This window comes from Ranitomeya imitator, chromosome 8, assembly GCF_032444005.1.
Source record: "Ranitomeya imitator isolate aRanImi1 chromosome 8, aRanImi1.pri, whole genome shotgun sequence".
Taxonomy (NCBI): Eukaryota; Metazoa; Chordata; class Amphibia; order Anura; family Dendrobatidae; genus Ranitomeya; species Ranitomeya imitator.
Window position 1 is genome coordinate 36,125,997 of NC_091289.1, and position 21,698 is coordinate 36,147,694.

Here is a 21,698-nt window from a genome sequence, read left to right on the forward strand (position 1 = left end):
AAATGTAACTCTAAAGGAGCTGCAGAGTTTTCAAGCAGAAACTGGAGTATCTGTTCATAAGACCACAATAAGCTGTACTCTCCATAGAGGTGGCCTTTATGGAAGAATGGGCAGAAAAAAAGCCTATACTTACAAAAATTGTAAGGCTCATTTTGAGTTTACAAAAGACATGTGGGAGACTCCCCAAATGTATAGAGGAAGAGGCTGTAGTCCGATGAGACCAAAATTCCAATTTTTGGCCACTAAGGTAAATGCTATGCCTTGAGCCAAACGAACACAGCTCATCACAGCAAAAACATCATTCTTAGGCCGGGATCACACATGCACGAGATACGGCCGAGTCTCGCAGGTGGAAACCCAGCTCTGGTGCCGGCACTCCGGAGCGCGTAGCTCCATGTATTGCTGTGCGGCAGCACGCTCCGCTCTGCTCCGGAGTGCCGGCGCCAGAGCTGGGTTTTCACCTGCGAGACTCGGCCGTATCTCGCGTATGTGTGATCCCGGCCTTACAGTGAAACATGGTGGTGGCAGCATCATGCTGTGGGGATGTTTTTCGGCAGCAGGTATAGGGAAAATGGTCTGAGTAAAGGAGAAGATGGATGGTATGAAATACAGGGATATTCTTGAGCAAAACCTGTTTGTCAGCTATTTTGGACTGGGACGGAGGTTCACCTTCCAACAAGACAATGACCCAAAGCATACTGCTAATGTAACACTTGAGTGGTTTAAGGGGAAGCGTGTAAATATTTTGGAGTGGCCTAGTCAAAGCCCAGACCGTAATCCAATGGAGAAACTGTGGTCAGACTGGAAGATTGCTGTTCACAAGAGGAGACCATCTAACTTGAAGGAGCTGGAGCAGTTTTGCCTGGAGGAATGGGTAAAAGTCCCAGTGGCAAGATGTGGAAGGCTCATAGAGATTTATCCAAAGTGACTTGCAGCTATAATTGCAAAAAAAGGAAGCTCTACAAATCACTAACATTATATGGGGTGAATAGTTATACCCACTGAAGTTTTCAGTTATTTTATCCTATTTGCTGTTTGCTCACAATAAAAGGAAAACCAAATGTTCACAGTTGTAGGTATCGTTCTTTTCATGAGCTGATGCAAACCCTCAAAAAAAACAGTGAAATTTCAGGTTGTGTAGTTGCAGCACCCCAGAGATCTGGTCGTTGCAGTATGACACTCTGCCGCTAAGGGGAGTGATGGTACATCTGATGGCACTAAAGGAGTTCTCCTGACCAGGTATCACCAGAACACATTACACTTCACACTCCGGCCACTAGGGGGAGAAAAAGGCTTTATTTATTGGGCCACTCCTCACACTGGTAAAACTAGGGGTTGGGGAGGAAGTTAGTCAGAAGCTGACTGGGTTGGATTCAGGCAACATCCCGTGGCAGGGGGTGTTGCAGGGAGAAGACACAGGGGGGTCCCTGTCAGGCGTGGGAACCTGGCAGGTGCCTAGCGAACAGAGCAGAACGTAATGGAACCATGCCTGCACTACCTTGCGGCGGTATCCTAAGAAAGAGACACGAAGGGAAGGATATTGTGGAACAGTGTAAACGAGATCAAGCACAAAGGAGTACCAGTAGGAGTCGTGCCGTGAGACCGAGGCAACATCCTACTGAGGCGTGTAGCCGGTGGCCGGAACACCGCGGGAGTAACTGACTCTCGTCCTTACTTCGAACTCCGCAGGACAATTAATTATAGGTTGGCTGTCTACCTTAAATGTCCTACGAAGACATAGGGGGCAACGCGTGGAGAGGGGCGTCTCTAGGGTCCCGGAAGAGCTCCAAGCCTTCCCATCATACGGGTGCGTCCTAGCCATAACATACCTGGGGAACGAGAAACTAGTAACATCTGGAACTAAAGAGAGAGAGCTGTAGAGAACGAACGAACGAGAACAGCAGTTGTGAGGACTATTCCGAATGCTCAGCAGGGTAGGACTACAACACACAGGCGCTAGTGGTAGGCAACGATTTCCATCTGCGAAGGAAACTCTGGAAGTGCCCATCGGACCGGCCGGTCTCAGATAGCCCTGTTAAACGTGCTCTGGATTGAGGATCCTGAAGTCTTCAGTAAAGAGGTAAAGAGACTGCAACCTTGTGTCCTCGTTATTGACTGCACCTCACACCATCACCATCCACCCTACTGGGAAGCCCTAGGGACATACTTCACCTGTGGGAAGGTATACCATCCAGCTGCCATTCCATCACCCCAGCAGACCCCACAGCAGCGTCGGTCGCCCTGACCAAACACCACAGGTGGCGTCACGAACCCCTGACAGACTGCACCACCTTTATTGGACTCCCCTTAGCAGGGTTGCGGACCGGGTCTGGCCACTGTGAGCCTCAGAACCGAACCAGAGAGGCCCGGTACCGAGAACTCGTGGCCCTGTGTCTGGGGGCGCTCCATAGTAGTTAAACATGAAAAATGTCAAGGGGCTGAATACTTTCGAATGCCACTGTAGAGTAATTCTTAGCCCCGTAAAAGAGTTGTAGACCATAGTCATATGAACACATATATCAATATCAATATTACCTACCGTAAAGAAATCCAGGAACCCACCACACCCAACGTGCGTTTCGCTATGAAATGCTTCATCCCTGGATGCACGTTGGGTGTGGTGGGTTACTGGATTCATCAATCTTCCTACAGATCGTTCATCCATCAAGTCAAGTAGCCAAGATGACTTCATCCCAGATGGGACTATGGTTCTCCATGGTTGTCCCATCACAAATATTGATAGCATATTGCTAGGATATGGCACCCAGTAGCTGGGGTTTCAGTGTATTTGACCTCTTGTCAATTTCAAGGATAAAGTGATGGAGGTGCTAAAAAATTATACACTTTGGAATATTCACAGAGCGTTTTTGAGGAGGTAAAAAATGATCAGTCTTCTCATAAAAATGCTTCTGGAAACCATCTTTCTTTTGGGAGTTTTTGCTTTTCCTAAAAAGTTTTTGAAACGTTTTGGAAGAGTTTTCTTTCCTGAAGCATTTTTTGCAGCCTTCTGATTGGATAGTGCCTAGTTAGATGGGGATTCCATAGAGAGCTGCTTCAAAGAAGCCAGGTGCATTTTTAAAACCTGAAGCGGAAAAAAAATATCTCGAAAAGGCCTAAAGTTAAATATGACATATTTCCTTTGTATTTTAGGGAGTAAAAAGAGGAAAATGGGCCAATGAAAAAGTGTGATCTGAGGGGCGCACCCTGAGCTACTCTACTTTTAACAGCATCAGTGTCTGCAGCTCGCCGATACAGTTAAACTCTACGACAAAGCAGGGAGACACAATATCCCTGCACTGCCGCACAGCCGATACAGTGAAAAGTAATGATGAAGGAGAGATCCTCAGCTAACGCTTCCTCCCCCATTATTCTTCCTTGGCGTCTGATGTCTCAGCATGATGTCAGCACATGTCATCTTGTACACAGAGATGTGCCACACTTCAGAAGACAAGCTGCGGACACCAGAGCAGTGGGGGAACAAAGAGGAGAGGTGAGTATGAGAGGTGAGATGCATTATACTGTATGGACTATGGGGTGTATTATATGGTATGGACTATGGGGTGTATTACGGTATATTGTATGGCCTAAGGGGCGTATTATACTGTATGGGCAAAGGGATGTATTATACAATATAGACTATGGGGTGTATTATATGGTATAGACTATGGGATGTATTATATGGTATAGACTTTGGGGTGAATTATACTATACTGCATGGACTATGGGGTGCATTATACTGTATGGGCTAAGGGGTGTATTATACTGTATAGACTGAGGTGTATTATACTGTATGGACCATAAGGTTTATTATACTGCATGGACTATGGGGTGTATTATACTGTATGGGCTATGGGGTGCAGTATATTGTATGGAATATGGGGTGCATTATAATGTATGGGCTATGGGGTGCATTATAATGCATGGACTAAGGGGTGTATTATACTGTATGGGCTATGGGGTGCATTATATTGTATGGGCTGTGGGTTGTATTATACTGTATGGGCTATGGGGTGCTTTATATTGTATGGACTAAAGGTACCTTCACACTCAGCGACGCTGCAGCGATACCGACAACGATGTCGATCGCTGCAGCGTCGCTGGAGAGCTGTCACACAGACCGTTCTCCAGCGACCAATGATCCCGAGGTAACCAGGGTAACCAGGGTAAACATTGGGTTACTAAGCGCAGGGCCGCGCTTAGTAACCCGATGTTTACCCTGGTTACCAGCGTAAAAAAAACAAACAGTACATACTTACCTACCGCTGTCTGTCCCCGGCGCTGTGCTTTCCTGCACTGACTGTGAGCACAGCGGCCGGAAAGCAGAGCGGTGACGTCACCGCTCTGCTTTCCGGCTGACCGACGCTCACAGCCAGTGTAGGAGGAGTGCAGAGAAGCTGAGCGCCGGGGACAGACAGCGGTAGGTAAGTATGTTGTGTTTGTTTTTTTTACTTTTACGCTGGTAACCAGGGTAAACATCGGGTTACTAAGCGCGGCCCTGCGCTTAGTAACCCGATGTTTACCCTGGTTACCAGTGAAGACATCGCTGGATCGGTGTCACACACGCCGATTCAGCGATGTCTGCAGGGAGTCCAACGACGAAATAAAGTTCTGGACTTTCCTCAGCGACCAACGATCTCCCAGCGGGGGCCTGATCGTTGGTCGCTGTCACACATAACGATTTCCTTAACAATATCGTTGCTACGTCACAAAAAGCAACGATATCGTTAACGATATCGTTATGTGTGAAGGTACCTTAAGAGGTTTATTATACTGTATGGGCTATGGGGTGCATTATATTGTATGGACTAAGGAGTGTATTAATGTGTATGGGCTAAGGGGTGTATTATACAGTATAGACTATGGGGTGTATTATACTGTATGGACTATAGGGTGTATTATGCTGTATGGGCTATGGGGTGCATTATACTATATGGGTTATGGGGTGTATTATACTGTACGGACTATGGGGTGTATCATATTGTATGGGCTATGGGGTGCATTATACTGAATGGACTATGGTGTATTATACGGTATAGACTATGGGGTGTATTATACGGTATAGACTATGGGGTGCATTATACTGTATGGGCTATGAGGTGCATTATACTGTATGGGCTATGGGGTGCATTATACTGTATGGGCTATGGGGTGCATTATACTGTATAGACTATGGGGTGCATTTTACTGTATGGGCTATGGGAAGCATTTTACTGTATGGACTATGGGATGTATTATGCGGTGTAGACTATGGGATGTATTATACTGTATGAACTATGGGATGCATTATATTGTATAGACTATGGGATGTATTATGCTGTATGGACAATGGGGTGCATTATACTGTATGGATTATAGGATGTATTATACTGTATGGATTATAGGATGTATTATACAGTATAGACGGATGCATTATACTGTATAGACTATGGGGGATATTATGCGGTATAGACTATGGGATGCATTATACTGTATGGACTATGGGATGCATTATACTGTATAGACTGTGGGGTGTATTATATGGTATAGACTGTGATGCATTATACTGTATTGATTATGGTGTGTATTATACGGTATAGACTATGTGATGCATTATACTGTATAGACTATGGGGTGTATTATACTGTATGGACTTATGGGGTGCATTATAATGTATGGACTATGGGATGCATTATACTGTATGGACTATGGGATGCATTATACTGTAAAGACTATGGGGTGCATTATGCTGCATGAACTATGGGATTCATTATGCTGTATGAATTATGGGGTGCATTATACTGTATGGAGGACTATGGGGAGACTATTATATTATTTTGAGAGCTATGTGAGAGCTTTAAACTGTATGCAAGCAATTACAGAGTGTGAAGGTTTGTGTGGGGTCAATCATAATGTGGAGGGCTGTGTGGGGGTCATTATACAGTGTTGAGAGTTGTGGGGCTATTATATTGTATGTAGGCCTACTACAATCCATTGACGGCTGTGTGGGGGTCACAGTTGGGGGATCATACTGTGTTGGGGCCATACTGGTCATGTAGAGGGTACTGTGGAGGGATTCACTGTAGGGGTATCTTACTGTTTGTGTGGCACTTTTGTTGACATCGTAGTTTACGAGTGCAATAAAAGGGGAATCTAAGGCTCCAGCAGGAGGCATATTAGAGGGCACACAGTACCACACATTAGGTGCAGCACTAGGGACACATACAGCAGTAGTGACTCAGAATTGGGGTTTTAGCATCTGAGCCAGATGGAAAAGACAGGAAAAGTGAATAACTCCACCAGAAAGAACGTCAGCTGTAAGTCACCATCAGTAACTGTACCACAATCTGTTACATTTTCTGCAGGACTAGTATCTACCACTATATGGTCACCATATGGCGGTAATATCAGTATTGGTCTTTGTATAGAGATATTTTTTAGTAACAGATCTGTCATCTGCTGAGGTTCTCCTACATCCACTATTAAGATGCGCCACCATATTTCTAATCAAGGTTACATGGTTAGGGGCCCACTCAGAAGTTTCGCCTCTCCCTGATCCAAACTCCTAACTACACCTCTGAGCCAAAGAGTTCTATTTTAACTTTGTTGGTCAAGAGGACTTGTTTCAAAAATGCATCAGGTTTGTTTAGATGTTCTTTTGCATACTTATTGTGCTGAATTTTATGGTGAGGATGCACGAGAGGTTTTCTTCTGATGATTTTTCCATGAAAGCCATATTTGTGCAGGTGTCTCTGAACAGTAGAACAAAGTACCACAACTCCAGAGTCTGCTAAATCTTTCTGAAGGTCTTTTGCAGTCAATAGGGGGGGTTATGATTTGCCTCTCTAGCAATCCTATGAGCAGCTCTCACTGACATTTTGCTTAGTCTTCCAGACCTTAACTTGACCTCCACTGTTCCTGTTATCTGTCATTTCTTAATCACATTTCAAACTGAGGAAAGGGCGACTTGAAAACACTTTGCTTTCTTCTTGTAGCCTTCTCCTGCTTTGTGAACCTCCACCATTTTCATTTTCCGAGTGCTAGGGAGCTGCTTAGAAGAACAAATGGCTGCTGTTTTTTGGTATGCTGTTTTTTTTTGTCGCCTCTCCTAAAGATGATAGTGAACAAAGCATTACACTAACAGGCTAATTAAGGTCTGAAGCCTTGGTTAACGTTATCTGAGCAGAAAGTCTCCAAGGGTGCACAAAGTTTTGCAGCGGATCACTTTTGTTTTTGTAATTTTTACACGTTTTTTACGTTAAAAATGACTATATATATATATATGTATATATATATATATTTTTTTTAATTCTATTTTTGCCTAAAATACAAAGGAAATGTGTCATCTTTAACTTTAGGCCTTTTACAGATCATTTGATCTTCAACTTGCTTAACTGTTCACAATGACAGTAATTATGACCCGGGTGCCCAAACTATGACTGTCTGAACCCTTCCTTATATTCAAGGAAGGGGGGCCATATCTCAGGTACAGTGAGGCGCAGGAACATAAGAAAATCAATGCTGGATTCAGGAGAACAGCGCCATTTACACAAAGTAAAAAAATAGATATTTATGGCAAGTGACATAGGTTCTTAAAAGCTGATTTAATTATATTTTTACCTGGAAAACCCCTTGAAGGTACTGCATGTTCCAGCATTAACTAATTCAATAGTTTGTCAGATGGCGGAGTATCGGAGAGACCACCTCTTTCTCCATACCGGGATGACCTGCTGATTCATGACCATCCAGCTATACATCTTGCTTTGAGGCACTCTTTCAACATCGCATACTGTGGGTGAATTATTACACCTATAAGTATATAATGTAGATAATAAAACATAAATATACATATTAAATTATATGGGGCTTGTGCAAAGGTCTAATTAGTGAGAACTTATTGCTAAGGCATCCCACTACTAAAGTATAAATCATAAGACAGGATTACTAACCAAATGTGATAATAGCCAAGACCTTAAATAGTAAATTGAGCATTGTTTTACAGTTTTACGAAATATATGTAATATTATGAATAAAGCCGGAAAGCTGAGAACAGACAATTAAACACTTCTAAAGAAATTAAATAATGTAATTTGTGAATTCATTAAGACGATCAAGTGGTGTGCGCACTGAATAAAATGTATCTAATTACCGTATTACCATGGTATTAAGCCACAGATACAATTCAGTCTCATCCTTCTCAGATTCCTTCATGTTTTCCATGACACCTTCCTTCCAACTTGTGCACTATTACATCCATGTCCACTATATCACGACCTAGAGTGTAGCGAAGAAGCATAACCTGTTGTGAATTCTGTGGCAGAGCTCCCTCCTGTGGTCACAAGTGGTACTTCGGCTGGTTCTCTCTGTGAGCTTCCGTTGGTGGAGGAAAGTGGTACTGCGGCTTCTGAGTTTCCTTCCTCAGGTGATGTGGTGAAGTCGTTAGGTGCTGCTCTATTTAACTCCACCTGGTGCTTTGATCCTGGCCTCCAGTCAATGTTCTAGTATTGGACCTGTTTCCTCCTGGATCGTTCCTGTGGCCTGCTGCTCTGCATAGCTAAGTTCCTCTTTGCTATTTGTTTGCTGTTTTTTTCTGTCCAGCTTGTCAATTTGTTTTTTACTGCTTGCTGGAAGCTCTGGGACGCAGAGGGTGTACCTCCGTGCCGTTAGTTCGGTACGGAGGGTCTTTTTGCCCCCTTTGCGTGGTTTTTGTAGGGTTTTGTGTTGACCGCAAAGTTACCTTTCCTATCCTCGCTCTGTTCAGAAAGTTGGGCCTCACTTTGCTAAATCTATTTCATCTCTACGTTTGTCTTTTCATCTTAACTCACAGTCATTATATGTGGGGGCTGCCTTTTCCTTTGGGGTATTTCTCTGAGGCAAGGTAGGCTTATTTTCTATCTTCAGGCTAGCTAGTTTCTCAGGCCGTGCCGAGTTGCATAGGGAGCGTTAGGCGCAATCCACGGCTGCCTTTAGTGTGGTTGGAGAGGATTAGGGATTGCGGTCAACAGAGTTCCCACGTCTCAGAGCTCGTTCTTGTTTTTTGGGTTATTGCCAAGTCACTGTATGTGCGCTGACCTCTATGTCCATTGTGGTACTGAATTACCTTTCATAACAGTACTGGAGGCCCTAAGTACTAATGATTCCCAATAGAGGAAAAAAAGAAGTTCTGAGACCATTTTTTTTTCTTTGCACTGTGTTTTGCCTTTTTTTTCCCCTAGACATTTGGGTGGTTCAGGACACAGGTGTAGCAATGGACATTAAAGGTCTGTCTTCATGTGTGGATCAGCTCACGGCAAGAGTACAAAGTATTCAAGACTTTGTGGTTCAGAATTCTATGTTAGAACCGAGAATTCCTATTCCTGATTTGTTTTTTGGAGATAGAACTAAATTTCTGAGTTTCAAAAATAATTGTAAACTATTTCTGGCTTTGAAACCTCGCTCCTCTGGTGACCCAGTTCAACAAGTTAGGATCGTTATTTCTTTTTTTGCGTGGCGACCCTCAGGACTGGGCATTTTCTCTTGTGTCAGGAGATCCTGCATTAAGTAATATCGATGCATTTTTCCTGGCGCTCGGATTGCTGTACGATGAGCCTAATTCTGTGGATCAGGCAGAGAAGAATTTGCTGGCTCTGTGTCAGGGTCAGGATGAAATAGAGGTATATTGTCAGAAATTTAGAAAGTGGTCCGTACTCACTCAGTGGAATGAAGGTGCGCTCGCAGCTATTTTCAGAAAAGGTCTCTCTGAAGCCCTTAAGGATGTCATGGTGGGATTTCCTATGCCTGCTGGTCTGAATGAGTCTATGTCTTTGGCCATTCAGATCGGTCGACGCTTGCGCGAGCGTAAATCTGTGCACCATTTGGCGGTATTACCTGAGCTTAAACCTGAGCCTATGCAGTGCGATAGGACTTTGACCAGAGTTGAACGGCAAGAACACAGACGTCTGAATGGGCTGTGTTTCTACTGTGGTGATTCCACTCATGCTATCTCTGATTGTCCTAAGCGCATTAAGCGGTTCGCTAGGTCTGCCACCATTGGTACGGTACAGTCAAAATTTCTTCTGTCTGTTACCTTGATCTGCTCTTTGTCATCGTATTCTGTCATGGCATTTGTGGACTCAGGCGCTGCTCTGAATTTGATGGACTTGGAGTATGCTAGGCGTTGTGGGTTTTTCTTGGAGCCCTTGCAGTGTCCTATTCCATTGAGAGGAATTGATGCTACGCCTTTGGCCAAGAATAAGCCTCAGTACTGGACCCAGCTGACCATGTGCATGGCTCCTGCACATCAGGAGGTTATTCGCTTTCCGGTGTTGCATAATCTGCATGATGTGGTCGTGTTGGGGTTGCCATGGCTACAAGTCCATAATCCAGTATTAGATTGGAAATCCATGTCTGTGTCCAGCTGGGGTTGTCAGGGGGTACATGGTGATGTCCCATTTCTGACTATTTCGTCATCCACCCCTTCTGAGGTTCCTGAGTTCTTGTCTGATTACCGGGATTTATTTGATGAGCCCAAGTCCGATACCCTACCTCCGCATAGGGATTGTGATTGTGCTATTGATTTGATTCCTGGTAGTAAATTCCCAAAAGGTCGACTGTTTAATTTATCTGTGCCTGAGCACGCCGCTATGCGGAGTTATGTGAAGGAGTCTTTGGAGAAGGGGCATATTCGCCCGTCATCGTCGCCATTAGGAGCAGGGTTCTTTTTTGTAGCCAAGAAGGATGGTTCACTGAGACCTTGTATAGATTACCGCCTTCTAAATAAGATCACGGTTAAATTTCAGTACCCCTTGCCATTGTTATCTGATTTGTTTGCTCGGATTAAGGGGGCTAGTTGGTTCACCAAGATAGATCTTCGTGGTGCGTATAATCTTGTGCGTATTAAGCGAGGCGATGAGTGAAAAACTGCATTTAATACGCCCGAGGGCCATTTTGAGTATCTAGTAATGCCATTCGGACTTGCCAATGCTCCATCAGTGTTTCAGTCCTTTATGCATGACATCTTCCGAGAGTACCTGGATAAATTCCTGATTGTGTACTTAGATGACATTTTGATCTGGATTGGATGCACAGGTAGTTTTTTCTTCTATCCTTCCAGTAGACGGGCATGGCACCAGGAGATGGAACAGGATCCTTGATGCAAACAACTGGCTAAGACGATGGTGCAGACAACAAGGATTCGGATTCCTGGACCACGGTGTGAATTACTTGTACGATGGACTCCTCGCCAGAGATGGACTACACCTCAACAAACCTGGGAAACACACATTCGCCAGAAGACTCGCTACACTCATCAGGAGGGCGTTAAACTAGAAGAAGAGGGGACGGGAAGGAAAACATTAGACTTGAACAAAGAAGACCCAGGAAAACATACTCAGAAGGGAGGTAAGAACATTTCTAAAACAATCCACAGCGAGGAGATTGGAACAAAACAAAATCCTCTAAACTGCATGCTCGCAAACGCCAGAAGCCTGACAAACAAGATGGAAGAACTAGAAGCAGAAATATCTACAGGTAACTTTGACATAGTGGGAATAACCGAGACATGGTTAGATGAAAGCTATGACTGGGCAGTTAACTTACAGGGTTACAGTCTGTTTAGAAAGGATCGTAAAAATCGGAGAGGAGGAGGGGTTTGTCTCTATGTAAAGTCTTGTCTAAAGTCCACTTTAAGGGAGGATATTAGCGAAGGAAATGAGGATGTCGAGTCCATATGGGTCGAAATTCATGGAGGGAAAAATGGTAACAAAATTCTCATTGGGGTCTGTTACAAACCCCCAAATATAACAGAAACCATGGAAAGTCTACTTCTAAAGCAGATAGATGAAGCTGCAACCCATAATGAGGTCCTGGTTATGGGGGACTTTAACTACCCGGATATTAACTGGGAAACAGAAACCTGTGAAACCCATAAAGGCAACAGGTTTCTGCTAATAACCAAGAAAAATTATCTTTCACAATTGGTGCAGAATCCAACCAGAGGAGCAGCACTTTTAGACCTAATACTATCTAATAGACCTGACAGAATAACAAATCTGCAGGTGGTTGGGCATCTAGGAAATAGCGACCACAATATTGTACAGTTTCACCTGTCTTTCACTAGGGGGACTTGTCAGGGAGTCACAAAAACACTGAACTTTAGGAAGGCAAAGTTTGACCAGCTTAGAGATGCCCTTAATCTGGTAGACTGGGACAATATCCTCAGAAATAAGAATACAGATAATAAATGGGAAATGTTTAAGAACATCCTAAATAGGCAGTGTAAGCGGTTTATACCTTGTGGGAATAAAAGGACTAGAAATAGGAAAAACCCAATGTGGCTAAACAAAGAAGTAAGACAGGCAATTAACAGTAAAAAGAAAGCATTTGCACCACTAAAGCAGGATGGCACCATTGAAGCTCTAAAAAACTATAGGGAGAAAAATACTTTATCTAAAAAACTAATTAAAGCTGCCAAAAAGGAAACAGAGAAGCACATTGCTAAGGAGAGTAAAACTAATCCCAAACTGTTCTTCAACTATATCAATAGTAAAAGAATAAAAACTGAAAATGTAGGCCCCTTAAAAAATAGTGAGGAAAGAATGGTTGTAGATGACGAGGAAAAAGCTAACATATTAAACACCTTCTTCTCCACGGTATTCACGGTGGAAAATGAAATGCTAGGTGAAATCCCAAGAAACAATGAAAACCCTATATTAAGGGTCACCAATCTAACCCAAGAAGAGGTGCGAAACCGGCTAAATAAGATTAAAATAGATAAATCTCCAGGTCCGGATGGCATACACCCACGAGTACTAAGAGAACTAAGTAATGTAATAGATAAACCATTATTTCTTATTTTTAGGGACTCTATAGCGACAGGGTCTGTTCCGCAGGACTGGCGCATAGCAAATGTGGTGCCAATATTCAAAAAGGGCTCTAAAAGTGAACCTGGAAATTATAGGCCAGTAAGTCTAACCTCTATTGTTGGTAAAATATTTGAAGGGTTTCTGAGGGATGTTATTCTGGATTATCTCAATGAGAATAACTGTTTAACTCCATATCAGCATAGGTTTATGAGAAATCGCTCCTGTCAAACCAATCTAATCAGTTTTTATGAAGAGGTAAGCTATAGGCTGGACCACGGTGAGTCATTGGACGTGGTATATCTCGATTTTTCCAAAGCGTTTGATACCGTGCTGCACAAGAGGTTGGTACACAAAATGAGAATGCTTGGTCTGGGGGAAAATGTGTGTAAATGGGTTAATAACTGGCTTAGTGATAGAAAGCAGAGGGTGGTTATAAATGGTATAGTCTCTAACTGGGTCGCTGTGACCAGTGGGGTACCGCAGGGGTCGGTATTGGGACCTGTTCTCTTCAACATATTCATTAATGATCTGGTAGAAGGTTTACACAGTAAAATATCGATATTTGCAGATGATACAAAACTATGTAAAGCAGTTAATACAAGAGAAGATAGTATTCTGCTACAGATGGATCTGGATAAGTTGGAAACTTGGGCTGAAAGGTGGCAGATGAGGTTTAACAATGATAAATGTAAGGTTATACACATGGGAAGAAGGAATCAATATCACCATTACACACTGAATGGGAAACCACTGGGTAAATCTGACAGGGAGAAGGACTTGGGGATCCTAGTTAATGATAAACTTACCTGGAGCAGCCAGTGCCAGGCAGCAGCTGCCAAGGCAAACAGGATCATGGGGTGCATTAAAAGAGGTCTGGATACACATGATGAGAGCATTATACTGCCTCTGTACAAATCCCTAGTTAGACCGCACATGGAGTACTGTGTCCAGTTTTGGGCACCGGTGCTCAGGAAGGATATAATGGAACTAGAGAGAGTACAAAGGAGGGCAACAAAATTAATAAAGGGGATGGGAGAACTACAATACCCAGATAGATTAGCGAAATTAGGATTATTTAGTCTAGAAAAAAGACGACTGAGGGGCGATCTAATAACCATGTATAAGTATATAAGGGGACAATACAAATATCTCGCTGAGGATCTGTTTATACCAAGGAAGGTGACGGGCACAAGGGGGCATTCTTTGCGTCTGGAGGAGAGAAGGTTTTTCCACCAACATAGAAGAGGATTCTTTACTGTTAGGGCAGTGAGAATCTGGAATTGCTTGCCTGAGGAGGTGGTGATGGCGAACTCAGTCGAGGGGTTCAAGAGAGGCCTGGATGTCTTCCTGGAGCAGAACAATATTGTATCATACAATTATTAGGTTCTGTAGAAGGACGTAGATCTGGGGATTTATTATGATGGAATATAGGCTGAACTGGATGGACAAATGTCTTTTTTCGGCCTTACTAACTATGTTACTATGTTACTATGATCTTCTCGGATGATTGGGAGTCTCATGTGAAGCAGGTCAGAACGGTGTTTCAGGTCCTGCGTGCTAATTCTTTGTTTGTGAAGGGATCAAAGTGTCTCTTTGGTGTTCAGAAGGTTTCATTTTTGGGGTTCATCTTTTCCCCTTCTACTATCGAGATGGACCCTGTTAAGGTCCAAGCCATCCATAATTGGACTCAGCCGACATCTCTGAAAAGTCTGCAAAAGTTCCTGGGCTTTGCTAATTTTTATCGTTGCTTCATCTGCAATTTTTCTAGTATTGCTAAACCATTGACCGATTTGACCAAGAAAGGTGCTGATTTGGTCAATTGGTCTTCTGCTGCGGTGGAAGCTTTTCAAGAGTTGAAGCGTCGTTTTTCTTCTGCCCCTGTGTTGGGTCAACCAGATGTTTCGCTTCCGTTCCAGGTCGAGGTTGACGCTTCTGAGATTGGAGCAGGGGCTGTTTTGTCGCAGAGAGGTTCTGGTTGCTCGGTGATGAAACCATGCGCCTTCTTTTCCAGGAAGTTTTCGCCTGCTGAGCGAAATTATGATGTGGGCAATCGAGAGTTGCTGGCCATGAAGTGGGCATTCGAGGAGTGGCGTCATTGGCTTGAAGGAGCTTAGCATCGCGTGGTGGTCTTGACTGATCATAAGAACTTGACTTATCTCGAGTCCGCCAAGCGGTTGAATCCTAGACAAGCTCGTTGGTCGTTGTTTTTTGCCCGTTTTGACTTTGTGATTTCATACCTTCCGGGCTCTAAAAATGTGAAGGCGGATGCTCTGTCTAGGAGTTTTGTGCCCGACTCTCCGGGTGTATCTGAGCCGGCGGGTATCCTCAAAGAGGGAGTAATTGTGTCTGCCATCTCCCCTGATTTGCGGCGGGTGCTGCAAAAATTTCAGGCTAATAAACCTGATCGTTGCCCAGCGGAGAAACTGTTTGTCCCTGATAGGTGGACGAATAAAGTTATCTCTGAGGTTCATTGTTCGGTGTTGGCTGGTCATCCTGGAATCTTTGGTACCAGAGAGTTAGTGGCTAGATCCTTTTGGTGGCCATCTCTGTCGCGGGATGTGCGTACTTTTGTGCAGTCCTGTGGGATTTGTGCTCGGGCTAAGCCCTGCTGTTCTCGTGCCAGTGGGTTGCTTTTGCCCTTGCCGGTCCCGAAGAGGCCTTGGACACATATCTCTATGGATTTTATTTCAGATCTTCCCGTCTCTCAAAAGATGTCAGTCATTTGGGTGGTCTGTGATCGCTTCTCTAAGATGGTCCATTTGGTACCCTTGTCTAAATTGCCTTCCTCCTCTGATTTGGTGCCATTGTTTTTCCAGCATGTGGTTCGTTTACATGGCATTCCAGAGAATATCGTTTCTGACAGAGGTTCCCAGTTTGTTTCGAGGTTTTGGCGAGCCTTTTGTGGTAGGATGGGCATTGACTTGTCTTTTTCCTCGGCTTTCCATCCTCAGACTAATGGCCAGACCGAACGAACCAATCAGACCTTGGAAACATATCTGAGATGCTTTGTTTCTGCTGATCAGGATGACTGGGTGTCCTTTTTGCCTTTGGCTGAGTTCGCCCTTAATAATCGGGCCAGCTCGGCTACCTTGGTTTCACCGTTTTTCTGCAACTCTGGGTTCCATCCTCGTTTCTCTTCAGGGCAGGTTGAGTCTTCGGACTGTCCTGGTGTGGATACTGTGGTGGACAGGTTGCAGCAGATTTGGACTCATGTAGTGGACAATTTGACTTTGTCCCAGGAGAAGGCTCAACGTTTCGCTAATCGCAGACGCTGTGTGGGTCCCCGACTTCGGGTTGGGGACTTGGTTTGGTTATCTTCTCGTCATATTCCTATGAAGGTTTCCTCTCCTAAGTTTAAACCTCGTTTTATTGGTCCATATAGGATTTCTGAGGTTCTTAATCCTGTGTCTTTTCGTCTGACCCTTCCAGATTCTTCTTCCATACATAACGTATTCCATAGGTCATTGTTGCAGAGATACGTGGCACCTATGGTTCCATCTGTTGATCCTCCTGCCCCGGTTTTGGTGGAGGGGGAGTTGGAGTATATTGTGGAGAAGATTTTGGATTCCCGTGTTTCAAGGCGGAAACTCCAGTATCTGGTTAAGTGGAAGGGTTATGCTCAGGAAGATAATTCCTGGGTCTTTGCCTCTGATGTCCATGCTCCCGATCTTGTTCGTGCCTTTCATATGGCTCATCCTGGTCGTCCTGGGAGCTCTGGTGAGGGTTCGGTGACCCCTCCTCAAGGGGGGGTACTGTTGTGAATTCTGTGGCAGAGCTCCCTCCTGTGGACACAAGTGGTACTTCGGCTGGTTCTCTCTGTGAGCTTCCGCTGGTGGAGGAAAGTGGTACTGCGGCTTCTGAGTTTCCTTCCTCAGGTGATGTGGTGAAGTCGTTAGGTGCTGCTCTATTTAACTCCACCTGGTGCTTTGATCCTGGCCTCCAGTCAATGTTCTAGTATTGGACCTGTTTCCTCCTGAATCGTTCCTGTGGCCTGCTGCTCTGCATAGCTAAGTTCCTCTTTGCTATTTGTTTGCTGTTTTTTTCTGTCCAGCTTGTCAATTTGTTTTTTACTGCTTGCTGGAAGCTCTGGGACGCAGAGGGTGTACCTCCGTGCCGTTAGTTCGGTACGGAGGGTCTTTTTGCCCCCTTTGCGTGGTTTTTGTAGGGTTTTGTGTTGACCGCAAAGTTACCTTTCCTATCCTCGCTCTGTTCAGAAAGTTGGGCCTCACTTTGCTAAATCTATTTCATCTCTACGTTTGTCTTTTCATCTTAACTCACAGTCATTATATGTGGGGGCTGCCTTTTCCTTTGGGGTATTTCTCTGAGGCAAGGTAGTCTTATTTTCTATCTTCAGGCTAGCTAGTTTCTCAGGCCGTGCCGAGTTGCATAGGGAGCGTTAGGCGCAATCCACGGCTGCCTTTAGTGTGGTTGGAGAGGATTAGGGATTGCGGTCAACAGAGTTCCCACGTCTCAGAGCTCGTTCTTGTTTTTTGGGTTATTGCCAGGTCACTGTATGTGCGCTGACCTCTATGTCCATTGTGGTACTGAATTACCTTTCATAACAATAACCCCACTTAGTTGTCATAAATATGTCATTTTTCTACCTCTTGTAAATGCCGCTGTTCTCTTGAATCTGTCGATCGTTTTCTTTTGTTCCTACGCCTCTCCGTTCTTGAGATATGGCCACTTTTTTTCTTTTTTGCATAAATCTAGTCATGTTAGCCAAGTAGGTGGGGTCTTCAAGGAAACGCCCACAGAGAAGAGGTGAGGACCACACCCACTCAGCTAAGAAGGCTACACTTCTATATGGAAAGTAGGACTCATGAATCTTCACATCGCGAGCACTGTACACTGTGAGAATTCACCGGGAACGGCGGTCATGTGACTGTAAGTATGTGAATTGCATACTTCCAGCCACCTTCCGACTAGACATGTCCGACGTCGCTCAATGAACTTGCATTCAGCAAGGCCATGCACGTCTAGTCGGTATGTAACGACATGAACACAAATGACCTGTGGTCACATGCCCACCGCCGACACCAGAGAATCCTCACAGAGGGCAGCATCTGTGATGTTAGCCTACGACCGGACAACCCGTGTAGTATCATAGCCAAATTTTTATATGCTATTTGCATAATTTAGCTGCTCCAATATTAAGTGAAGGGGTGGCATACTATGTTAATAATCTCATTTTTCACTTTGCCAAAGAAAAATTAGCCCAATGCATCATTTGTGATTTTTTTTTCATCTTTTGTCTTTTCTTATGGCATTTTCTGATGTTTTTGCTCTAAAGTCATCAAGCAGCTCACGAATTTGGTGCAAAATCAATTTATTTTTGTCTTTAACTTCTTTTGCAAATTTTCAGCAGAAAAAAGACGAAAAGTTGTTAAAAATTTTGACACATTGAAAACTCCTCCAGAAACCTTACTCCGAGGTAAACTGTAGTGAGATGCGCCAAAAAAAATGTGATATTTGGTAAAAAGTCATATTTCGTGACTCTGTCTAAAGCATCTCAATAAGAAAAACTGTTAAGGAAAAAATAAAACGACTTAAAAAAACAACCAACTAAAAAAAAGTGGCGCAGAACGTATAAAGAATAAAGCCACTAAAAAAAAGGAGAAAATTACTCCAGAAAAGTGGAGAAACAACAATGAGAAATCCGGAGTGGCCTAATTTGCACCGTATGTGGATTCAGCAGCATAAATATTGCACATTTTCCAGAAATGTCAATCTTTGAGCCTTTTGGTTGATTTTTTATTTATGGAAATTGAGTTTAATTCTCTGCTTTTCGCCTCCTTTACAACTCCGTGGTCTGAACAGCTGTTTGCATTTCTCAAAAATCAGCGTCTGATTTTAATTTTTGGGAAGATTATCCTCATCACTTCACCTGTTTGCTGTTATTTTGTCCAATGTCATTATATTTTTCCCCTAATATCCCACCTAATGACGATGGCATTGTCACCGTGGAGTTCGGAGCCGGTACGACGTACGTACTGTCACCCAAACATCTCATTTAGTTTCCAGACGTCGACTCCCGAGTTTCGTGTACATGAAATTAAGTTCTCTGTCGAACAGACTGGTGACACATGCCCAATTATTTCTTTTCACTTGGGGTGTTCGAAAGACTCATTTACATAATTATTAAGCAAATTATCTATGTTAATAGGGAACAGCACCTGTTGTCATGCGGTATGATAGAATGACCATAATTAAGCAGATGTGTGCCCAGCTTGTAAATGGAATTTTACTCAGTTTTACAATATACCGTAATATAAAAAGGATGATATTGCAATAATGGTGAGATACATTTAGCTGGACCAGACGGATTCCATTATCAATTCACGGGACAACTGCGCCATCTAGTGCGTAATTGATGAACAAAAATGTGGGAAGAAAATACTATGCTAAGTTTAAAGGGAAGGCTTTCCCAATATAAAGTAGGGCCACCACCAGTAAGCCTCTTTTACAGCATTCTAGTATGCTTTATGTATGTTCCCAATTCCCTATGAAAGGCACAAAAAATGGCATTTATTATACCTACAGACGTCAAGGTCAAGTCCAATCTGGTCTTGATCTGGCACCTCCTCTCCTTTTGCAATGCCTTCCTTCTTCTTGCTTCATGTGGATGACGCATCCCATGTCATCCACACAGTGTCCCCCTTTACGCTTCTGTGCAAACACACTTCTCTCTTCGCAGGCGCACTTCTCTCTGCGGAGGCGCACTTATCTCTTCGCAGGCGCACTTATCTCTTCGCAGGCGCACTTATCCCTTCGCAGGCGCACTTATCTCTGCGCTGCCATCTGTGAGTATAATAAAAAGTATTTTTTGTGCTAAGCAGAGGGGATTACCTGATACATGTTCCAGGTAATGGAATAAATCTGTTAGTTATAATAAGCGACTTTTCACAACTATGACTGTACACGCATTTTTATGAATGAGAATATATGTCATTGTCAAAAAAGAAAATATATGAACTTATATACAGGTTGATATGTCACTCCTTTATAAAGGATATCCGTTAGCACACACTGACTGTTCAAACCAAGCATGGGTGCTTGGTACAAGCTTGGCATAGCCGAGCAGTTTAGTGCACCTTCTCACCCACCTGCTTTCCTTCAGTCTCCACGTTCCTCTGCTGTAAAATCAGAACAGTAAATCAAGGATGTGAAAGGAGGAGACAATGCAAAACAAATACCGAGCGCATGTCCTTTATTTGATATGTCGTTTTCTTCTGACATTCTCTCTTTAATTTTTTGACTCGACTAGCGTATTGAAATGTATCTGAGGCATTAGCAAAGAAAAACATAATGTTGAGTGACAATAGAAGAATATGGCGTAAAAGAACATTCATTTACTGAGGAGATCCTGGATGGCCCACCGACACTGCAAAGTACCGAGTACAACGCTCCCCAGGGACATCGCTCTAACTTGGGGTTGATTGTAGATTGTGAGCCCTCGCGGGCAGGGTCCTCTCTCCTCCTGTACCAGTTGTGACTTATATTGTTCAAGATTATTGTACTTGTTTTATTATGTATATCCCTCCTCACATGTAAAGCGCCATGGAATAAATGGTGCTATAATAATAAATAATAATAATAATAATAATAATAATAATAATAATAAACTGTCATGGTACAAACCACACAACAATATGTCTGCTCCCCGGGAACTGAACCAACGGGAACTAACCACCAATAGCACTGAAGATTCACCATACTTATAGCACAGCGTATACATCCAGCATATAGAGCACAGTGTATACATCCAGCGTATATAGCACAGTGTATACATCCAGCATATAGAGCACATTGTATACATCCAGCATATATAGCACAGTGTATACATCCAGAATATATAGCACAGTGTATACATCCAGTGCATATAGCACAGTGTATACATCCAGCGTATATAGCACAGTGTATACATCCAGCGTATATAGCACAGTGTATACATCCAGGATATATAGCACAGTGTATACATCCAGCATATATAGCACAGTGTATACATCCAGCGCATATAGCAGTGTATACATCCAGGATATATAGCACAGTGTATACATCCAGCATATATAGCACAGTGTATACATCCAGGGTATATAGCACAGTGTATACATCCAGCATATATAGCACAGTGTATACATCCAGCATATATAGCAGTGTATACATCCAGGGTATATAGCACAGTGTATACATCCAGCATATATAGCACAGTGTATACATCCAGCATATATAGCACAGTGTATACATCCAGCACATATAGCACAGTGTATACATCCAGCATATATAGCACAGTGTATACATCCAGCATAAATAGCACAGTGTATACATCCAGCATATATAGCACAGTGTATACATCCAGTATATATAGCACAGTGTATACATCCAGCGTATATATAGCACAGTGTATACATCCAGCGTATATATAGCACAGTGTATACATCCAGCATATATAGCAGTGTATACATCCAGCGTATATAGCACAGTGTATACATCCAGCGTATATAGCAGTGTATACATCCAGCATATATAGCACAGTGTATACATCCAGCATATATAGCACAGTGTATACATCCAGCATATATAGCACAGTGCATACATCCAGCGCATATAGCAGTGTATACATCCAGGATATATAGCACAGTGTATACAACCAGCATATATAGCACAGTGTATACATCCAGCGCATATAGCAGTGTATACATCCAGGATATATAGCACAGTGTATACATCCAGGATATATAGCACAGTGTATACATCCAGCGTATATAGCAGTGTATACATCCAGCATATATAGCACAGTGTATACATCCAGCATATATAGCACAGTGTATACATCCAGAGTATATAGCACAGTGTATACATCCAGCGTATATAGCACAG

At 43.3% G+C, this 21,698-nt stretch overlaps 1 long non-coding RNA gene across 2 annotated transcripts in view; it reads right to left on the reverse strand.

The window, feature by feature from the left end:
- LOC138647612 (uncharacterized) overlaps positions 1 to 20,687 on the reverse strand; it is a 78,202-nt gene extending 57,515 nt beyond the window's left edge. Inside the window, exons 1-2 of one of the 2 annotated variants that reach the window (XR_011315009.1) lie at positions 19,925 to 20,687; positions 7,597 to 7,785 (exon numbers count right to left, since the gene is read on the reverse strand). This is a non-coding gene — a long non-coding RNA (uncharacterized lncRNA). Of the gene's footprint in view, positions 1 to 7,596; positions 7,786 to 19,359 lie in introns of both variants that reach the window. The other variant, XR_011315010.1, reaches the window with a different exon arrangement.
- Positions 20,688 to 21,698: the final 1,011 nt, after the last annotated feature.